The sequence below is a fragment of the Anabrus simplex genome, chromosome 4 (genome assembly GCF_040414725.1).
Source record: "Anabrus simplex isolate iqAnaSimp1 chromosome 4, ASM4041472v1, whole genome shotgun sequence".
Lineage (NCBI taxonomy): Eukaryota > Metazoa > Arthropoda > Insecta > Orthoptera > Tettigoniidae > Anabrus > Anabrus simplex.
The window spans coordinates 78,168,007-78,186,987 of NC_090268.1; positions in this window are offsets into that span (position 1 = coordinate 78,168,007).

The window sequence follows — 18,981 nt, forward strand, 5'->3', positions numbered from 1 at the left end:
AACATTAACGAAAATTTGTACTTTCTGATATACTTTGTCCTTACCGGCATCTTCCTCTAGGTCTAGGTGGAAATGGTTATGCTATTACTGATTAATTTTCTGTGTCGAAGATGACAATATCAAGCGTTATCAAACAACATCCTCTCTTAGGAACATGCGAGTATTTTAGTGATACGAAGTGTTCATACAATGTAAAATCCAATCGGAAAGTATCAATCAATCAATCAATCAATCAATCAATCAATCAATCAATCAATCAATCAATCAATCAATCAATCAATCAATCAATCAATCAATCAATCAATCAATCAATCAATCAATCAATCAATCAATCAATCACCACTGATCTGCATTTAGGGCAGTCGCCCAGGTGGCAGATTCCCTATCTGTCGTTTACCTAGTCTTTTCTTAAATAATTGCAAAGAATTTGTATATTTATTGAACATCTCCCGTGGTAAGTTATTCTAATCCCTAACTCCCCTTCCTAAAAACGATCATTTGCCCCAATTTATTCTCTTGAATTCCAGCTTTATCTTCGTATTATGATCTTGCCTACTTTTAAAAACACCACTCAGACTTATTCGACTACTAATGTCATTCCACGCTGAGCTGCTCGTCTCCTTTCTTCTAACCGGGCGAGTTGGCCGTGCGGTTAGGGGCACGCAGCTGTGAGCTCGCATCCGGAAGATAGCGGGTTCGAATCCCACTGTAGGCAGCAGCCCTGAAGATGGCTTTCCGTGGTTTCCCATTTTCACACCAGGCAAATGCTGGGGCCGTACCTTAATTAAGGCCAAGACCGTTTCCTTACCATTCCTAGGCCTTTCCTGTCCCATCTGTGTCGGTGTGACATAAAACAAATGGCCTTTATTTTAAGTCTTCACAGACCAAGCTTGGCAACATTTTCGTAACAGTACCCTTTTGTCGGAAATCACCGAGAACAAATCGAGCTGATTTTCTTTGGATTTTGATTCCTGGAATGTCCTTCTTGGAACCTGTTCCTTCCTTAAAGTATCTCTACATACCCTTCCATTTTTCACTAAAATTTGTATGACACACAATTATTATGATCGCCAACATGTTATCCTTAGCTAACTTCTTCGCTAGATTCAATTTCTTGGTAAGTTCTTTCAATTTCTCCTTACATCCACAACCATTTCTATCTCTATTTCTTTCCAACCTGCACCTCCTCTTAGTCTCCTTAGTTCTCTGTTATAATAAAGCGGGTCTTTACCATTCCTTACCACCTCTAAAGGTACATACCTGTTTTCAAATTCCGCAACAATCGCTTTAAACCCATTCCCCCATCTGCTTACATTTTTATTTACCATTTTTCACCGATCATAAATTACTGTTTAAAAACTCCCTTTTGCATGTTTTCTTAGTAGAAGTTTTCATACAGTGTACTGTCTAAATACTAAGTATTCTTAAACAATGATAACTTGGTAGGAGACTTTCATATAACATAGGATATAGTTGGTAAGTACACATACAAAAAGAATTCATACAATAGGAACCAAATGGCAGGTATCCTTACAAGGATGATCACTTGTGATAAAGCTCTCAGGCAACGGAGATCGGAAGTATCCTTACAACAATGATCACTTGGGTTAAACTTTCACAGTACATAAGATTCAAGTATTCTGATAGTAATGGTCAAGTGCTATAACGTTTTCACGCAACATAGGATACAGGTATCCTTACAGAATGACCACTTTTGTATAAAGCTTCCAAACAATATAGGATTCAGGTATCCTTTAGAATGACCACTTTTGTACAAAGCTTCCGAACAACAAAGGATTCAGATATCCAGAATGACCACTTTTGTATAAAGCTTCCAAACAACATAGGATTCAAGTATCCTTACAGAATGATCACTTGGTATAAATCTTGCAAACAACATGGGAGTTAAGTATCGTTATAGAATGACCACTTGCTATAAAGCTTCCAAACAACATAGGATTCAAGTATCCTTCCAGAATGACTACTTGGTATAAAGCTTCCAAACAACATAGGATTCAAGTACCCTTACAGAATGATCACTTGGTATAAATCTTGCAAACAACATGGGATTCAAGTATCGTTACAGAATGACCACTTTGTGTAAAGCTTCCAAACAACATAAGATTCAGTTATCCTTCAGAATAACCATTTGGTATAAAGCTTGCGAACAACATAGGATTCAAGTATCCTTACGGAATGGCCACTTGGTATAAAGCTTCCAAACAACATAGGACTGAATATCGTCACAGAATGACCACTTGGTATAAAGCTTCCAAACAACATAGGATTCAAGTATCGTTACAGAATGACCACTTGGTATAAATCTTGCAAGCAACATGGGATTCAACTGGTAAGAATACCTCCAATAATGATCACTTGGCAAGCAGCTTTTATGCAGCATAGAATTCACGTATCCTTACAGTACGAAGTTCTCGTATAACACAGATCTATCACGTATCTTTCAAACGGACTTCATACAACACAGTTCCTACTTGTTGATTATCTTGACAGAACAACACAGAAGTGATAAATGTGTGTAACACAGTAAGACTCACCTTCAGTTTTAGCTTGATATCTCGTTACTCGGCAACGGACAGTAAGATGCACCTCTTACCTAACGTGGCACGCCACTGAATGTGTGTACTCCTCTCTACTCCGAGTACTGGAATGTGCCGCGCAAAAGGAGGAGAAGTAACTGATTATCACTTCCCAGGAAAACAGATTGTAGAAGACGGTACTGCATGTGTGAAAATAAAGAATGAAGGCAAAGTAAACCCGCGCGAACTCTCATGAGCCAACATGAAAGAGTTAGAGATAAGATAATATAAGAAGTATGGAAAGTAAATAAAAACAAACTATGCCATCGGCGTGAGCATGGCGTCGCCTCTTTACACAAGGTTGTATCAAGGGAAACTTTATTTCGATCGAACACACAGCCTCTGTATCTAGATATACAGGCTATGAATACTTCGGGATTTTAAGGTAAAGCCAGGTTGTAAATAACATAGCTCGAACGAACCAAAGTAAAAGAATGAATTTATAGTATACGTGTTTACCGGAAGAAATGCCTTCCTAGACTAGCTGTTTGCATTTCTTGCTGATGTACTGGCAGCGAAGAGTTAGAGAGCATTAAAGGCGAGCTCGGTTCTTCCGGAAGGATGTGGGTTCGATTCCGCCTAAAGAAGTTGAAAACTTAATTGGAGACGAAATTTCCATTTCTGGAGAGGAATATGACCTGGCCACAGCAAATATCAGTACGAGATTAAATTCTGGGGAAAAAGACGGCATTTCCTCCTGTGGGTGGGGGGCGGTAGAATAACACCCACGGTATCCCCTGCCTGTCATAGGAGGTGACTAAGACGAGCCCCAGGGGCTCTCAAATTAGGAGCGGGGGTTGGCAAGCACGGGGTCATCAGCGGAGTCCTGGCTTCCCCTTACTTGTGTCAGGCTCCTAATTTTCATCAATCCTATCCGACCTCCCTTGTTCAACTCTTGTTCTTTTCCGACCCCGACGGTATTAGAGCACTCGAGGCCTAGGGAGTCTTTCATTCTCACGACCTCCGTAGCCCTTCTCTTTCACTGACCGATACCTTCATTTTTCGAAGTGTCGGGCCACTTCCTTTCTTTTCTCTCTGATTAGTGTTATATAGAGAAAAGTTGCCTAGATGTACTTGCTCTTAAAACAATAATCACCACCACCACCACCGTCACGAAAAGACGGCTAGGGATAGAGCTCTATCCCTCTTCGTGCCGACGTTACGGATCCAAACGAATTGGACAAGGTTCGAAACATGGCCTCTTCAGTAAGAAGCCAGTGAGTGATAACACATGCTTCCTCAAATCTAGAATTCACCCTTGTTGTGTAGGGTAGAATGCTTTCCTCATACCTGCCACTCCTTCAGGCCTGTACGGAAATGACTTTTCTGGCTTTGAGACAAGTTATGAGGTCTAGGAATCAAGTTTATAGTTTTACATGACTGTTGACAGGGAACTCCAGTTTCACGTAGAAACCGAAACACACGAGTGTGAATTCTCATTTCAAAAAAATCCATACGAACTGGCTGTGATGCGAACCGTTGTCTATTCCGTAAGAAGGCAGAGACAATGCATGCATCTTCAGATCTAGAAGTTACTCTCTGTAATATAAAGGTAGCATCCCCTCCTCATACCTAGAGATCCCGGGTTCGATGATCAGAAAGAACAGAATTGGAAATAAACTCATTTACTTGTCTTGATAAATGCAGTTCGTCTCGAAACCCTGTGGTTGGCAAAACACATCAAAACAGTGGACTTCTGTTTTCATGATATGGGACAGTGGTCCGTAAATTCAATAACTACTTAAGCAGTGGAAATGAAAGCAATACCTTTGAGGAGTAGATTTAGAAGTGGGCAGTTGTAACACAATAGGACACCGAATATCAGTGTATCGTTCAAGGCCACTGGCAATGGGCCAGTAGGGAAGAAGGCGGCGTTTGATTGTTATTTCCACGTGGGAAGAAAGGGGGGAAAGAGAACAAGTCAATATTTGATAGTGAGCTAGCTTGATGTGTTCCTAAGCCAATCCGGCCACAGAGATTATAAATATCTGGTGGAGATAGCATTCAAGGTTAAAGGTAGGGCAGGGTTTACCATCTTGTAAAGGTAAACGTCCTGATGTAATCGTACTGCCTGCTACAACGGCTCCGTTTACTGCTGCTTTTATCTGATCCCACCATCTTAAATTAATAATAATAATAATAATAATAATAATAATAATAATAATAATAATAATAATAATAATAATAATTGCAGCTTTCCCCACAGGCTCTCTGATGGTTAGTAGTATGGTGTGTTATGTGTATATTAAGAGTAGTGTGTTGAGACAAACGCAAATACCCAGTCCCAGAGTCAAGAACAATTAAACAGATGTGATTAAAATCCTAAATTCGGCCGGGAATCGAAGACGGGACCCTCTGAACCGAAAGCCTCAACGCTGACAATTCAGCCAAGGAGTTGGACATGTCAGAATAATAATAATAATAATAATAATAATAATAATAATAATAATAATAATAATAATAATAATAATAATAATAATAATTGAGGAAAGCAACGGGAAACTACCTCACTCCTCATTTCCCTAGTACGCCTCTTCAGTGATGCCTAGGCCATCTATGACAGCTTATGGCGGAGCTGTTGAGGATCCAACCAGCCTTCGGGCTGAGGACTAAACATACATACATACATACATACATACATACATACATACATACATACATACATACATACATAGAATATTAATAATAATATTAATAATAATAATAATAATAATAATAATAATAATAATAAATATGCATTTTTTTGTAAAGTATAAAATATTTTGGTCGATCTCTCCTGTGCTTGCAAGCCGTTTCTCAATCCGGCAGGGTTCGGGAGTTTTATGTCCTGCTAGATGGCAACTTTTCCCTCTTTCTTGCTGTTTTCCCCGGTAGGTTATCGATATGTGTCCAAGCAGAGATTCATTGGGTTCTTTTTTAATTAATTTGATATTTTCAACTTATCATTAGGATTTTATTAAATGTCGTGTGGCCTCCGTAGTGGCCTGGTGCACGTCTTTTGCGCTGACGCCTTATAGACAACCTGCGAATAAATGAGGATGGCGCCCTGCCTATGATGAATTCTAATTTTGAAACCCCCCCCACACACACACACAGCATCGGAATTAATCAATGAAAGTTAAAATCCTCAATACCCGGGACCCTTTGAACCAAAGGCTAGGATGCTAATCATTTAGCCATGGGGCCGGATGTCATGGTTTAAAACTTGGAGAAGAAGCGAAAACAATAAACTATGAAAAACGATTTAGCTTAAATCCTATTATTATTATTATTATTATTATTATTATTATTATTATTATTATTATTATTATTATTATTATTATTATTATTATTATTATTGAGCAGATACTTCATTGTAGCAGATATGAGGATAATAAGATGGGTCGTGGAGTGACAAGGCAGGATAAAATTAAAACCGACGTCATCGGCATGTCACAGAGAAACGACATTCTTCGCGAGATTGAGCGAGTATTGACTAGGATTGTCCCGGCCACCTTCACCGAAGGAACTGGGGGAGGAAGTGGTGGACCTACATAAATTAAGGAGACAAACATTAGAAGGCGAGACTGCAACTGAGGCGATCAACAATTATTAACTAGAGAGGCTCGCACCGAATATGACCCGGACCTATTCGATACGGAATGAAGAAGAAGGAGGTTAATAAGAAGAAGAAGGAAAGAAAAAAAGGAGATGAAAAAGAAGAACTGAGATAGGTAGTATATGTGATTAGGCCCAGTTTTACGACCAGATCCCTTCACGATACCAACCCTATATGGAGGGACGTATTCACTGTGGCATGTTCCTATGGTGATTGACAGTGCAGTGAAGTGTGTTGTGTGGAAGGGAATATTACGCATTACGATGAGCGCAAACAACCAATCCCTGAGCCGGAGGAATAACTAGATGCGGCTAAAACCAACAGCTCGGCCAGGGATCGAACCCAAGGCCATTACTCTAGCCTTGCAGTCATTTATTCATATAGTTAATTAATTAATTAATTAATTAATTTTTTCTCATACATCTTAATGAGATAGTCCGACTCATTGGTTGGTCAGCGTTGAGGCCTTCGGTTCAGAGGGACCCGGGTTCGATTCCCGTCCGGATCGAGGATTTTAATCATCTCTGATTAATTCTTCTGGCCCGGGGACTGGGTGTTTGTGTTTGTACCAACACTTTCCTCTTCATATTCACACAACACACTACACTACCAACCACCACAGAAACACGCAATAGTGATTATATCCCTCCATATAGAGTTCGCGTCAGGAAGGGCATCCGGCCATAAAACAGGGCCAAATCCACATGTGTAACACAGTTCGCACCCGCGACCCCTAGGTGTGGGAATAGCGGCAAAAAAAGATGAAGAAGAAATCTTACTGAGATACTAAAAGGCTCGTAAAGATTGAAGAGCCTAGTATATTAATTTTATTCAGTCTCGTATGAATATTTAGTAATATTTGGAAATACACGGCAACCTATCTTCGAATTAATTAGTAATTAATTAATTACATTACTCAGAATGGAGTCCGGCTCCTTAGGTGAATGGTCAGCGTAATAGCATTTGGTTCAAAGGCCCCGAGTTCAATTTCCTTGACTCGGGTTTGTGCTGTCCCCAACATTTCTACAATCCATATAGGCCCTACTACACACAATACTATGATCCAACAGATTAACACACATTTTCCAATACACAGCTGATGATACCCACACTCGTCGGAGGGTCTGCCTTACAAGTACTGCACTAGGCCAAAATAGTGACAAAATAGCCGGGATGAATGTCTCAGACCGTTGAGGCGCTGGCCTCCTGACTCCAACTTGGCAGGTTCGATCCTGGCTCAATTCGATGGTATTTGAAGGTGCTCAAATACACCAACCCCGTATCGGTAGATTTACTGGCACGTAAAATAACTTCTGCGGGACTAAATTCCGGCACCTGTGGCTGGCAAAACACGTCAGAAACAGGAAATCCATGGACTTCTGTATTCACAATATGGTATAGTGGACCGTAAATTTAATAACTACGAGAACAATTTTTAGTATTACTGCCTCTGTGGTGTTGTGGTTAGTGTGATTAGCTGCCACCCCCAAGAGGACCGGGTTCGATTCCCAGCTCTGCCACGAAATTTGAAAAGTGGTACGAGGGCTGGAACGGGGTCCACTCAGTCACGGGAGAGCAACCGAGTAGAGGAGGTTCGATTCCCACCTCAGCCATCCTCGAAGTGTTTTCCCGTGGTTTCCTACTTCTTAAGGCAACGGCCGTTTCCTTCCCTCTTCTTTGTTTATCCCTTGTTTATTCTGAACCCCTTACAAGGCTCCTGTTCAGCATATAAGGTGAGACCGCCTGGGTGAGATACTGGTCCTCCTCCCCAGTTGTACCCCCCGACCCAAAGTCTTACGCTCCAATAGAGGTAGAGGTGGGATCGCTCGCTTAGTCCGAGGAAAAAAACCAGCACTGGAGTGTAAACGGATTAAGAAAGAAAGAAAGAAAGAAAGAAAAATAACAACATTTATTTAGTATAATTATAACCAATAAACTGATTATTATTATTATTATTATTATTATTATTATTATTATTATTATTATTATTAAACATAGTAAAGATTGTGAAAGCTTTCCTAAAATTATTTCTTAACAAGTAAAATTTTCACTGTGCTAAATGTGTGTACTGATACACGCACTAGCAGACACGTACGCGTTATCAGACATCTCTCACACAACAACAAAGCACATGGGGCTGATGGGTACGTCGTTCGTAGTCCCAAAAATGAAGCAGCAGCAGCAGCTACAGCTCCAGCCAGCCACCCAGCACTGCTCCTTATCTAGGCAGCCTGCCTCTCAGGCAACAAAAACAGAAAATCAATGATAGAAATGAATACAAAATGAAGCAGGCTGGCAGCCCACGTGAACGACACATCTGATAAGCCACTTGTGTTAGGTACAGCGTACACAGCCAACCAAGCTGTTGATGGATGGCAGCTACATGTCAGCTGACATTACTGTGCCCCCGGCCCGAACTCAGGACCCAGTCATCCAGGAATAGACTACCACCGTTGTCTTCATCACCCGTGCGTTCATCATTTCACCACCGACCCACTAGGCCATGACATGCTACTAAATAGACACCTGGCTAAATTGACACGCAGTGTGTTCCCATCCCTCTACCACACTCTCTGTATTCTATGCACGTTTATTGCATCGCATGCTCTTCATGGGAAAAAGAATGATACTGAAATAATGACTGAATCCCCCTAAGTTGTTTGGCAGTGTTCAATTAGTGTTCACCAATAAACTGCCTCATTAAAAGATGTGTTCTTATAATTATACATCGGAAAATTAGGCAACAAAATAATCAAGATATAATTTCCTAAAATAAGCTAGAAAAGTAGTAAATTGGACATTAAAAATAAAAATACACTTTAATTTTTTGCTATTCGCTTTACGTCGCACCGACACAGATATGTCTTATGGCGACGATGGGATAGGAAAGGCCTAGGAATGAGAAGGAATCGGCTGTGACCTTAATTAAGGTACAGCCCCAGCATTTGCCTGATGTGAAAATGGGAAACCACGGAAAAGCATCTTTAAAAATTTAAACCATGAACAGGAAAGTAAACGTTTTTTGTTATAGTGAAACAATACAAAAACATTTTAGTGCAAAAAAATTACTGAACGAGTTGGCCGTGCGGTTAGGGGCGCGCAGCTGTCAGCTTGCATTCGGGAGATAGTGCGTTCGAACCCCACTGTCGGCAGCCCTGATGCTGGTATTTTGTTTTAGTAGAAGTCGTAGTAGAAATGCGTAAACGAAACATGTATTAGAGTATGATTTATTTTTCACTTCCTGAAATTATACCTAACAATGATTTATTGTAAGTATGACCACAGCTATATCACTGTTGATAACTCTACGACCGTGTGTCAATTTTAATCAAGAACATCCTCGGGATAAACGTATTTTAAGATTTCGCGATCAAAAAAGTAGTTTTATAGCATAAACATAATGTAAATTTTCAGCATATAAGGAAACTAGTGACGCACAAAAAAAAAAAATCACTTTTGTCACATGTATAATATTAGCAATATTAAGGCCATGAATGAAAAATAAAAATCCACAGCCTGTTTCAAGTCATTCTACCGGGTCGGGAATGGAATGAATGAAGCCCCCATCTAGCGGCGAGGATAGGAAATGTGCCGGCTGCCGAAACTTGTCGCACTCCTCTGGGGCAATGTTAAATGACTGACAGATGAGATGAAATGTTAATGGAGAGTGTTGCTGGAATGAGACATGACAGGGTAAACAGGAGTACCCGGAGAAAAACCTTTCCCACCTCCGCATTGTCCGCAAAAATCTCGCATGGAGTGACCGGGATTTAAACCACGGTATCCAGCGGTGAGAAGTAAGGCCATGAATGAATTATCAATACGCACGTTTTATTTCAGGGAAAAAGAGTTTCCCGCTGGATGGAAATGATTACTTCTGAGCTTATTTTAATTCTGAGTTTAGATTTCAAATACCGCCAGCTCAGCCATTTCTGGAATGTTTGGGAATTTTGGGATTTTTCTAGGGATACTGTGGGTATTAGGTTTAAAAAAAAAATTATTTGATTTTAGATCAGTTACAGACCAAACAGCCACCTGGATATTACAGTACGCTGGTTTGAACTTTACAATTCATTACAAGTCATTGTCACAGTGTGAAATACATATACATATAAAAGACATAGATGTTGCACACCATTACATTAAAATCACATACATTGTGGGTATTAGGTTCTTAGGTGCCAAGATTAAAAGTCTCCATGGGGCCTAGAACTGCCTCTTTATTTCATGTGTATTTTCATTGTTATATGTACCTGCACACATCGCTGCGATTCGATGTCTATTGGTATAGATTATCACCTTAGTGTTTCGAATATTCCCCCTCAATGCTTAGAACTGGGGTTAAAAGTCAATTTGGACACCCAAAAAACTTTTATGAAGTACACACCATTGCTTACGAATAAAGATTTTCCACTAAATGAAAAATATGCTTACGCTTGCGTACTTCTAGTGGTTTACTCCTGAATACCAATTTAGGATCCCGTCAGCTCACCCCCATCATGCAAGTTTGGGGAATTTTAGATTTTTCAAGAGATTTTAAGAGTAACAGATTCTTCGGTTGAGTACCAAGTTTTTGTCTGCTAGTGGCTTTACGTCGCACCGACACAGATACCTCTTATGGCGACGATGGGATAGGAAAGGGCAAGGAGTTGGAAGGAAGCGCCGTGGCATTAATTAGAGTACAGCCCCAGCATTTGCCTGGTGTGAAAATGTGAAACCGCGGAAACCCATCGTCAGGGCTGACGACAGTGGGGTCCGAACCCACTATCTCCCGGATGTAAGTTCAGAGCTGCGCGACCCTAACCGCATGGCCAACTCGCCCGGTAGTACGAAGTTTGAAGACAGGTTTTCGAAAAAATACTGAAATGTTTTAAAATGTAAATCTCTGGTCAAAAACATTTCCACCAGACGTATGATGATTTCTACAGCCTTCTGATTCAAGAAGAATGACTCACATACTCATATAGTTTGCCACAAAGACACCACCAAAATTCGTCACCTAGTATAATTTATTGCAGAATTTACGGAATACATTGGGTTTTTCAGAAATAAAGTTCACTACCGCCCAAGCGCTCGATGCAGCGTGTTTCAGATGTAATTATAGTGCTTACACAGCCAGTTCTTAATACTGCTACCCTTCTTAAACCGATTTCTGTACATTGCGTCCCTTATTTTTAAAATATGATCTGTCTTTTTAAATACTGATTCTTTTGTTCAGTGGCTATTTTTAACATTAAACAGTAGAAATGAGTCGGGAAAGTACAATTAGAACACTTTAAAGTATACATATTAAATTTAATCTTCCAATGCTCGTTAGGCACCAAAAACTATAACTTCATATTAAATATTGGTGGGTCAAATATTCAACAGACTATTAATTTAATTTTAGGCAAAATATTGGCCGAAGAGTCTTCTAGCCTATTTTTAACACTAAACAGTAGCAACGTGGTAATGAGTTTGGAAAGTACAATTGGAACGCTCAAAGTAGAAACATTAAGATTTAATTTTACAATGCTCCTTACACACAAAAATTATAGCATCGTATTAAAAATTAGTGGTTAAATATCCATTTATTTATTTATTTATCTATTTATTTATTTATTTATTTATTTACCTATCAAATTGGCATCCGGGAGATAGTGGGTTAGAATCCTACTGTAGGCAGCCCTGAAGATGGTTTTCCGTGGTTTCCCATTTTCACACCAGGCAAATGCTGGGGCTGTACATTTATTAAGGCCACGGCCGATTCCTTCCAACTCCTAGGCCATTCCTATCCCATCGTCGCCACAAGACCTACCTGTGTCGGTGCGACGTATAGCCACTGGCAAAAAATATTTATTTATTTATTTATTTATTATTTCTTTAAATTTTAGGCACCATAATGGCAGAAGAGTCTTCTAGTCTTCGTCCTTCGCTAGGGTAGGTTTTATCCTGTGGTGTTCTATTCACGCTTCTCTTCCAGCGAGTGTGGCATCACCAGAATCATCGCAGCAGACAGAACTTATCTGATGCATCCCAGCTAGCTTCATTAAGGGGTACACAACTACCGATAATGTGGTGTTTAAGATGATGCCTTACCTCATCCTGACAGGTAACAAGACAGGGCACGCCCAAGTCGTGTTGCAATTATTCTGACATGGTGCTTCTTTCCTGGCTATTAATCATTTATAGTTCTAACTAAGGTGAGCTTTTAGTGAACCTCGAAAAACTTTGTCATGTATTATGGCATAAGACAAAAATACAATTGTGGTAACGAGCTCTTAGTTACGAAACGATTATGGACTTTCAATGTTGGGATTCGAACCTAAGCTCTCCTGATTAATAGGTATAACTTCCAAGCCTGCGTCCACGTTTCATGTGATCGAACTGGCTTGTGAGGAAGGTAGTATTTAAATTCATAATTTCTTTGTAGACACAGTTCAAACCAAAGCATTTTTGTTCCTTATTACACCTTCGGTATGGGACAATGGAATGTATAGGAGCCGGCCCTGTGAGCCTGCCCCTTAGAGCTCGATTCCCGGCCAGGTCAGGTATTTCTACGTGGATCTGAGGGCTGATTCGAGGCCCATTCAGCCTACGTGAGAACTGCGGAGCTATCAGACGGTGAGATAGCGGTTCCGGTCTACAAAACCGAGAATCACAGCCGAGAGGAATCGTTGCGCTGACCTCGCTTTACCTCATAGTCTGCTGGCATCGTGAGCCCAAAATCGCGACAGATAATAATAATAATAATAATAATAATAATAATAATAATAATAATAATAATAATAATAATAATAATGTAATGAAATGGCGTATGGCTTCTAGTGCCGGGAGTGTCCAAGGACATGTTCGGCTCGACAGGTGCACGTCCTTTGATTTGACCCCTGTAGGTGACCTGCACGTCGTGATGAAGATGAAATGATGATGAAGACCACACATACCATTCCTACACTTAACCATTCTTAACCTAAAACACTGTTAATAATAAATACTGATGACAATAAGATGAAAAATATTAACAATAATAACAGAGATATTATTAATAAAATAATCAAACGTAGTGATATTAAGGGAATCATATCATACATAAAAAAAATCTAACATCTATATAATACACATCGTACGTAGAGTACATTACTTTTTTTTTTGCTTTTGGCTTTACGTCGCACCGACACAGATAGGTCTTATGGCGACGATAGGATAGAAGAGAGCCAGGAGTGGGAAGGAAGCAGCCGTGGCCTTAATTAAGGTACAGCCCCCAGCGTTTGCCTGGTGTGAAAATGGGAAACCACGGAAGACCATCTTCAGGGTTGCCAACAGTGGGGTTCGAACCCAGTATCTCCCGATTTGCAAGCTGACAGCCACGCGACCCTAACCGCACGGCCACTTGCTCGGTAGAATGAGAAGAAAAATGATCTGTGAAATAATGAAGAGGAATTAGGAGGAGGTGTTTTCAGGTCAAATTTTTGAAGGGCGGCATGAGAACGGCATGTAAAAAAATCTCGGGTGACAGCGTGACACATCTGGTGGAGTAAAACGTAACTTCAAAACTGTCGTACAGGAAGACTAGATGGCGTGAAATTAAAAGTCCTGCACACGGTGACTGGCGTCATACGGTTATTTTTTGCAAGTTGCTTTACGTCGCACCGACACAGGTAGGTCTTATGGCGACGATGGAACAGGAAAGTGATAGGAGTGTGATGGGAGCGTCCGTGGCCTTAATTAAGGTACAGCCCCAGTATTTGCCTGGTGTGAAAATGGGAAACCACGGAAAACAATCTTCAGGGCTACCGACAGTGGGATTTGAACCCATTATCTCCACTTAAGCGACTGCAGCTATCGATCTTGGTCATATGTTTATTATACTTATTATTATTATTATTATTATTATTATTATTATTATTATTATTATTATTATTATTATTATTATTATTATTATTTACTTTCAATCCGACATGCAATCGAACTCGGGGTCCTATGAACCGAAGTGCACTACTTTAACTATTAAACGAAGGAACAGGACTTTTACGTTCATAAATGGAAGGGACTAGATCAGGTTTCAACAGTCAACCGTTAATTACCAAATTTGGAAATATTGCTCAAGTAGACAAATTTAAGTATCTGGATGAAATTATTGAATCAGCAGGGTTAAATCAGCAAACTAACAAAGAATTGCAAATCATCAAAAATAGTATACAAAATTACTTCGAACAGACACAGTAAAAACAGTAAAAGAACTATATCAATAAAGGCAAAATTAGGACATTAGAACACAGTAGTTAAAACAGAAGCAATTTATGCATCTGGAACTGTTATAACTGGTGACAAATCTCAAATAAAGATGATCGAAAAAACAAGAAAGGAAATTCCACAGGAAAATATTACGACCAAAATGCGAAAATGGAATTTGGATTGAAAGAGAAATCATACGAAACTTATCAAGTTACAGGAAAAAAAAAATCACAGATAACACGAGGAAACGGCGATTACAATTTTATGGTCACTTATATAGAATGGATATCAGGAGGCTCACAAAGAAAATTTTAAACTTATCCTTATCAATGAAAAATCATAATCATTGGCTAAGAGAAACCAGTGAAGACCTAAATGAAGCTGGTATCAATGAAGATACCATTGAAGATAGAATAAAATTTCGAAAAACTTTAATTCACAAAAGCAAATTTTCTGTAAAAACCACCCGACTAAATACAGGATGGACTTAACAACGAGGGGATGAGGAGATATTTGGAAGAGAAGAAAAAAAAACAAAGAAGTAAAGATAAGTTCAAACATGCTCCTTACTTGGGCATAAATAAAATAAATAAAATAAATAAATAAATAAATAAATAAATAAATAAATAAATAAATAAATAAATAAATAAATAAATAAATAAATAAATAAATAAATAAATAAATAATAAATAAATAAATAAATAAATAAATAAATAAATAAAAATAAAAGGCTAAGAGAGAAAATAACTAAATATTGAGACAGGGACTGAAGAGTAGGTGATGGACTTGGCGCCAATCTTCCTCCAAATGTTTTGATATTTTAACACATCAGCCCATTAACTCGGAGAGTCCTCACCAGCTTGTGTGAACCACAAAATGAGAACAAGGTAAGAGACGAAGGCAGCAAAAACCAACCAACTAACCAACCAAAGCAACCCAAGCTGTCTATCTAGCCCTCTTCTTCCCCGACCAACCGCTTATCGGGTCAATCCATCTCCCTGTCTCACGCGAGGCGAACACGGCCAGAAACTAATCCTCAGTCAAGCAAGCGTTCCTCCTCCTTTTTTATTAAAACAAAAACTTTTAAACAAAAAAACTTCCACCTAAGACAACAGTTGATACTTATCAGACTATTTTTTCTATATAATATTATATATGTATATATAATATCCTAGAAAACAAAAGAAAAATCAGTTCCGGACGAGCGGGTTTTCCCGCCACGAAACTGCTGATAGCTGCTTCGGTAATCTGGTATGGTCAGTTGCACATCACTTCAGCAGAAAATCGTTCATCATCTTGAGGCCAAGGTACCCATTTTTTCACGTACCTTACTAGAATTGTGAAATTAACATTCGTCATGCATTGGAAGCTGTTTGTAGATAGTTTCTGCAGATTGTTGTTAGAGGGGAAGGAAAGGCCAGCAAGTCCGTTAGTTGTGTCACGAAGAAATTGGCAGATCGCCATTGATCATACGCACAAAGAGCAAGGTCGTGAGATCACTAGCTCCAGTTGTGGTCGTAAATTAAAGTGGGAGACGGTAAGCTAGGATCATGTTTCTGAACAACAAAACTAACCAACTTATTTATCATGGCCAGTGGTTTACCATCTGATCGAACTCTGTACACTAGTTTAGAGACAATGATTTATTTCTGTGGAATATTATCCATTTGTACAACTTCTAGTGCTACACACCGTAGTCGGAAAAGAACCTGCTACCTTGTTGACAGGAGAACACCAACTAAGAGATTGGGCCACTAAGTTTTACGTTAGGTTTTCTGTTTGTTAGGCGTTGAAGTAGAAATGAAATGGCGTATGGTTTTTATGCCTATTTCACACGACGCCAGTTGATAAGACAATTGTTAGAACACAGTTGACTGGGTTGTGAACACTTCGGTCCAGTTGTCTAGGCAATTGCATTCACAATCACCCAGGCAATCGACTGTCTGCGGGAGTAGACTGAGTAGAGATGGCTGAAAAATAACGTAGCAGTTACTTTGTCACAGTTACATGTCTGTCACTGTTACAAATGTAACGAGGAAAAAATAACGGGTTACCGACTAACGACCACAGATTAACGTACTAGTGAAAACAGTAACTGAGAAGTGAGAACTGTCACTAGTAGCAGCTTACAGACACAGAATGTGACGTTCAGAGTTCGATTTGATTTTGATATTTGCTTTTACGTCGTGCCGACACAGACAGGTCTTATGGCGACAATGGGACAGGAAAGGGCTAGGAGTGGGAAGGAAACGGCCGTGGCCTTAATTAAGGTACAGCCCCAGCATTTGCCTGTGTGAAAATGGGAAACCACGGAAAACCATTTTCAGGGCTGCCGACAGTGGGGTTCGAACCTACTATCTCCCGAATACTGGATACTGGCCGCAATTAAGCGACTGCAGCTATCGAACTCAGACATCGCGCAGGGCTACCTATATTATAATATTATTATACGTTTCACCCGTATAATCTTTCTTGTACCATAAATAAATTAGTATGATAACTTTCTATATTGATATTACAGATAACATAACATTACTTCATTTTACTTAATCGATCCTCTTGTACGGGTTTGGGTCGAGGTTTGGCAGACGGATCGTCATATTTTCTTGTCTTCTATCCTTGATCGGGGCATTGTCAAACTCACTCCTCTAGATTTCAGGAAAGACGCTATGCTGTCTTCTCAATTCATCCGTCGTCTGCCTCTCGTTAACTTAATAGCACATAGGAATGAGCGTTTTGCTGCACCGACTTTCAACAGTGCAGTGACGCGTGCGCGCATGTGCGAGTGAATGAATGGGACTTCGCAACACAGCTGTAAGGGTACGTCCAAGATGCACGCTGGTTTTCTGAGTCAGACAGTCGGCGCCGAGTCGACATAAGTATGTCCTGTGTTTTTAAGCGGGACTGGCCATAATGCACCTGCGCGCAGGAAGCCTGCGCACTGGTAGTCTGACTCAGATATTTACCGGAATGATTCGTTCATTCTGGTTTCAGACAACCTGCCGCGCAGGCTGTTGATTTTCGTGTTGAGTGTGGTAATTCGCCCAGTTCTTCGTAAGCCTGTGTTCAAATTTTAACAAAATAAAACAAAACGTATCCGAACTCATTCTGAAATATTCAAAAATCTGTTTTCGTCGACAAGTAACTGTGGAAAAAGGTGTTTGTACTCCCCGTAAATATATCTTAATACATTTATTGGATGTATATCACTTCTCATTCGTTTTGTAACATTGTCACTTACCAGCAATAGAGCTGCAGCCTGTTCTCTTGTTAGTTCCATGCTACACTGATCAGTTGTACACTGACTGACAGAGCAAATGCAACACCAAGAAGGAGTGGTCAGAACTTTATGCCAATTGCAGGGTAGACTGACGTCACTGAGGTATGCTCATGATGTGAAATGCGCCGCTGTGCTGCGCACGTAGCGAACGATAAATGGGACACGGCGTTGGCGAATGGCCCACTTCGTACCGTGATTTCTCAGCCGACAGTCATTGTAGAACGTGTTGTCGTGTGCCACAGGACACGTGTATAGCTAAGAATGCCAGGCCGCCGTCAACGGAGGCATTTCCAGCAGACAGACGAATTTACGAGGGGTATGGTGATCGGGCTGAGAAGGCCAGGTTGGTCGCTTCGTCAAATCGCAGCCGATACCCATAGGGATGTGTCCACGGTGCAGCGCCTGTGGCGAAGATGGTTGGCGCAGGGACATGTGGCACGTGCGAGGGGTCCAGGCGCAGCCCGAGTGACGTCAGCACGCGAGGATCGGCGCATCCGCCGCCAAGCGGTGGCAGCCCCGCACGCCACGTCAACCGCCATTCTTCAGCATGTGCAAGACACCCTGGCTGTTCCAATATCGACCAGAACAATTTCCCGTCGATTGGTTGAAGGAGGCCTGCACTCCCGGCGTCCGCTCAGAAGACTACCATTGACTCCACAGCATAGACGTGCACGCCTGGCATGGTGCCGGGCTAGAGCGACTTGGATGAGGGAATGGCGGAACGTCGTGTTCTCCGATGAGTCACGCTTCTGTTCTGTCAGTGATAGTCACCGCAGACGAGTGTGGCGTCGGCGTGGAGAAAGGTCAAATCCGGCAGTAACTGTGGAGCGCCCTACCGCTAGACAACGCGGCATCATGGTTTGGGGCGCTATTGCGTATGATTCCACGTCACCTCTAGTGCGTATTCAAGGCACGTTAAATGCCCACCGCTACGTGCAGCATGTGCTGCGGTCGGTGGCACTCCCGTACCTTCAGGGGCTGCCCAATGCTCTGTTTCAGCAGGATAATGCCCGCCCACACACTGCTCGCATCTCCCAACAGGCTCTACGAGGTGTACAGATGCTTCCGTGGCCAGCGTACTCTCCGGATCTCTCACCAATCGAACACGTGTGGGATCTCATTGGACGCCGTTTGCAAACTCTGCCCTAGCCTCGTACGGACGACCAACTGTGGCAAATGGTTGACAGAGAATGGAGAACCATCCCTCAGGACTCCATCCGCACTCTTATTGACTCTGTAGCTCGACGTGTTTCTGCGTGCATCGCCGCTCGCGGTGGTCCTACATCCTACTG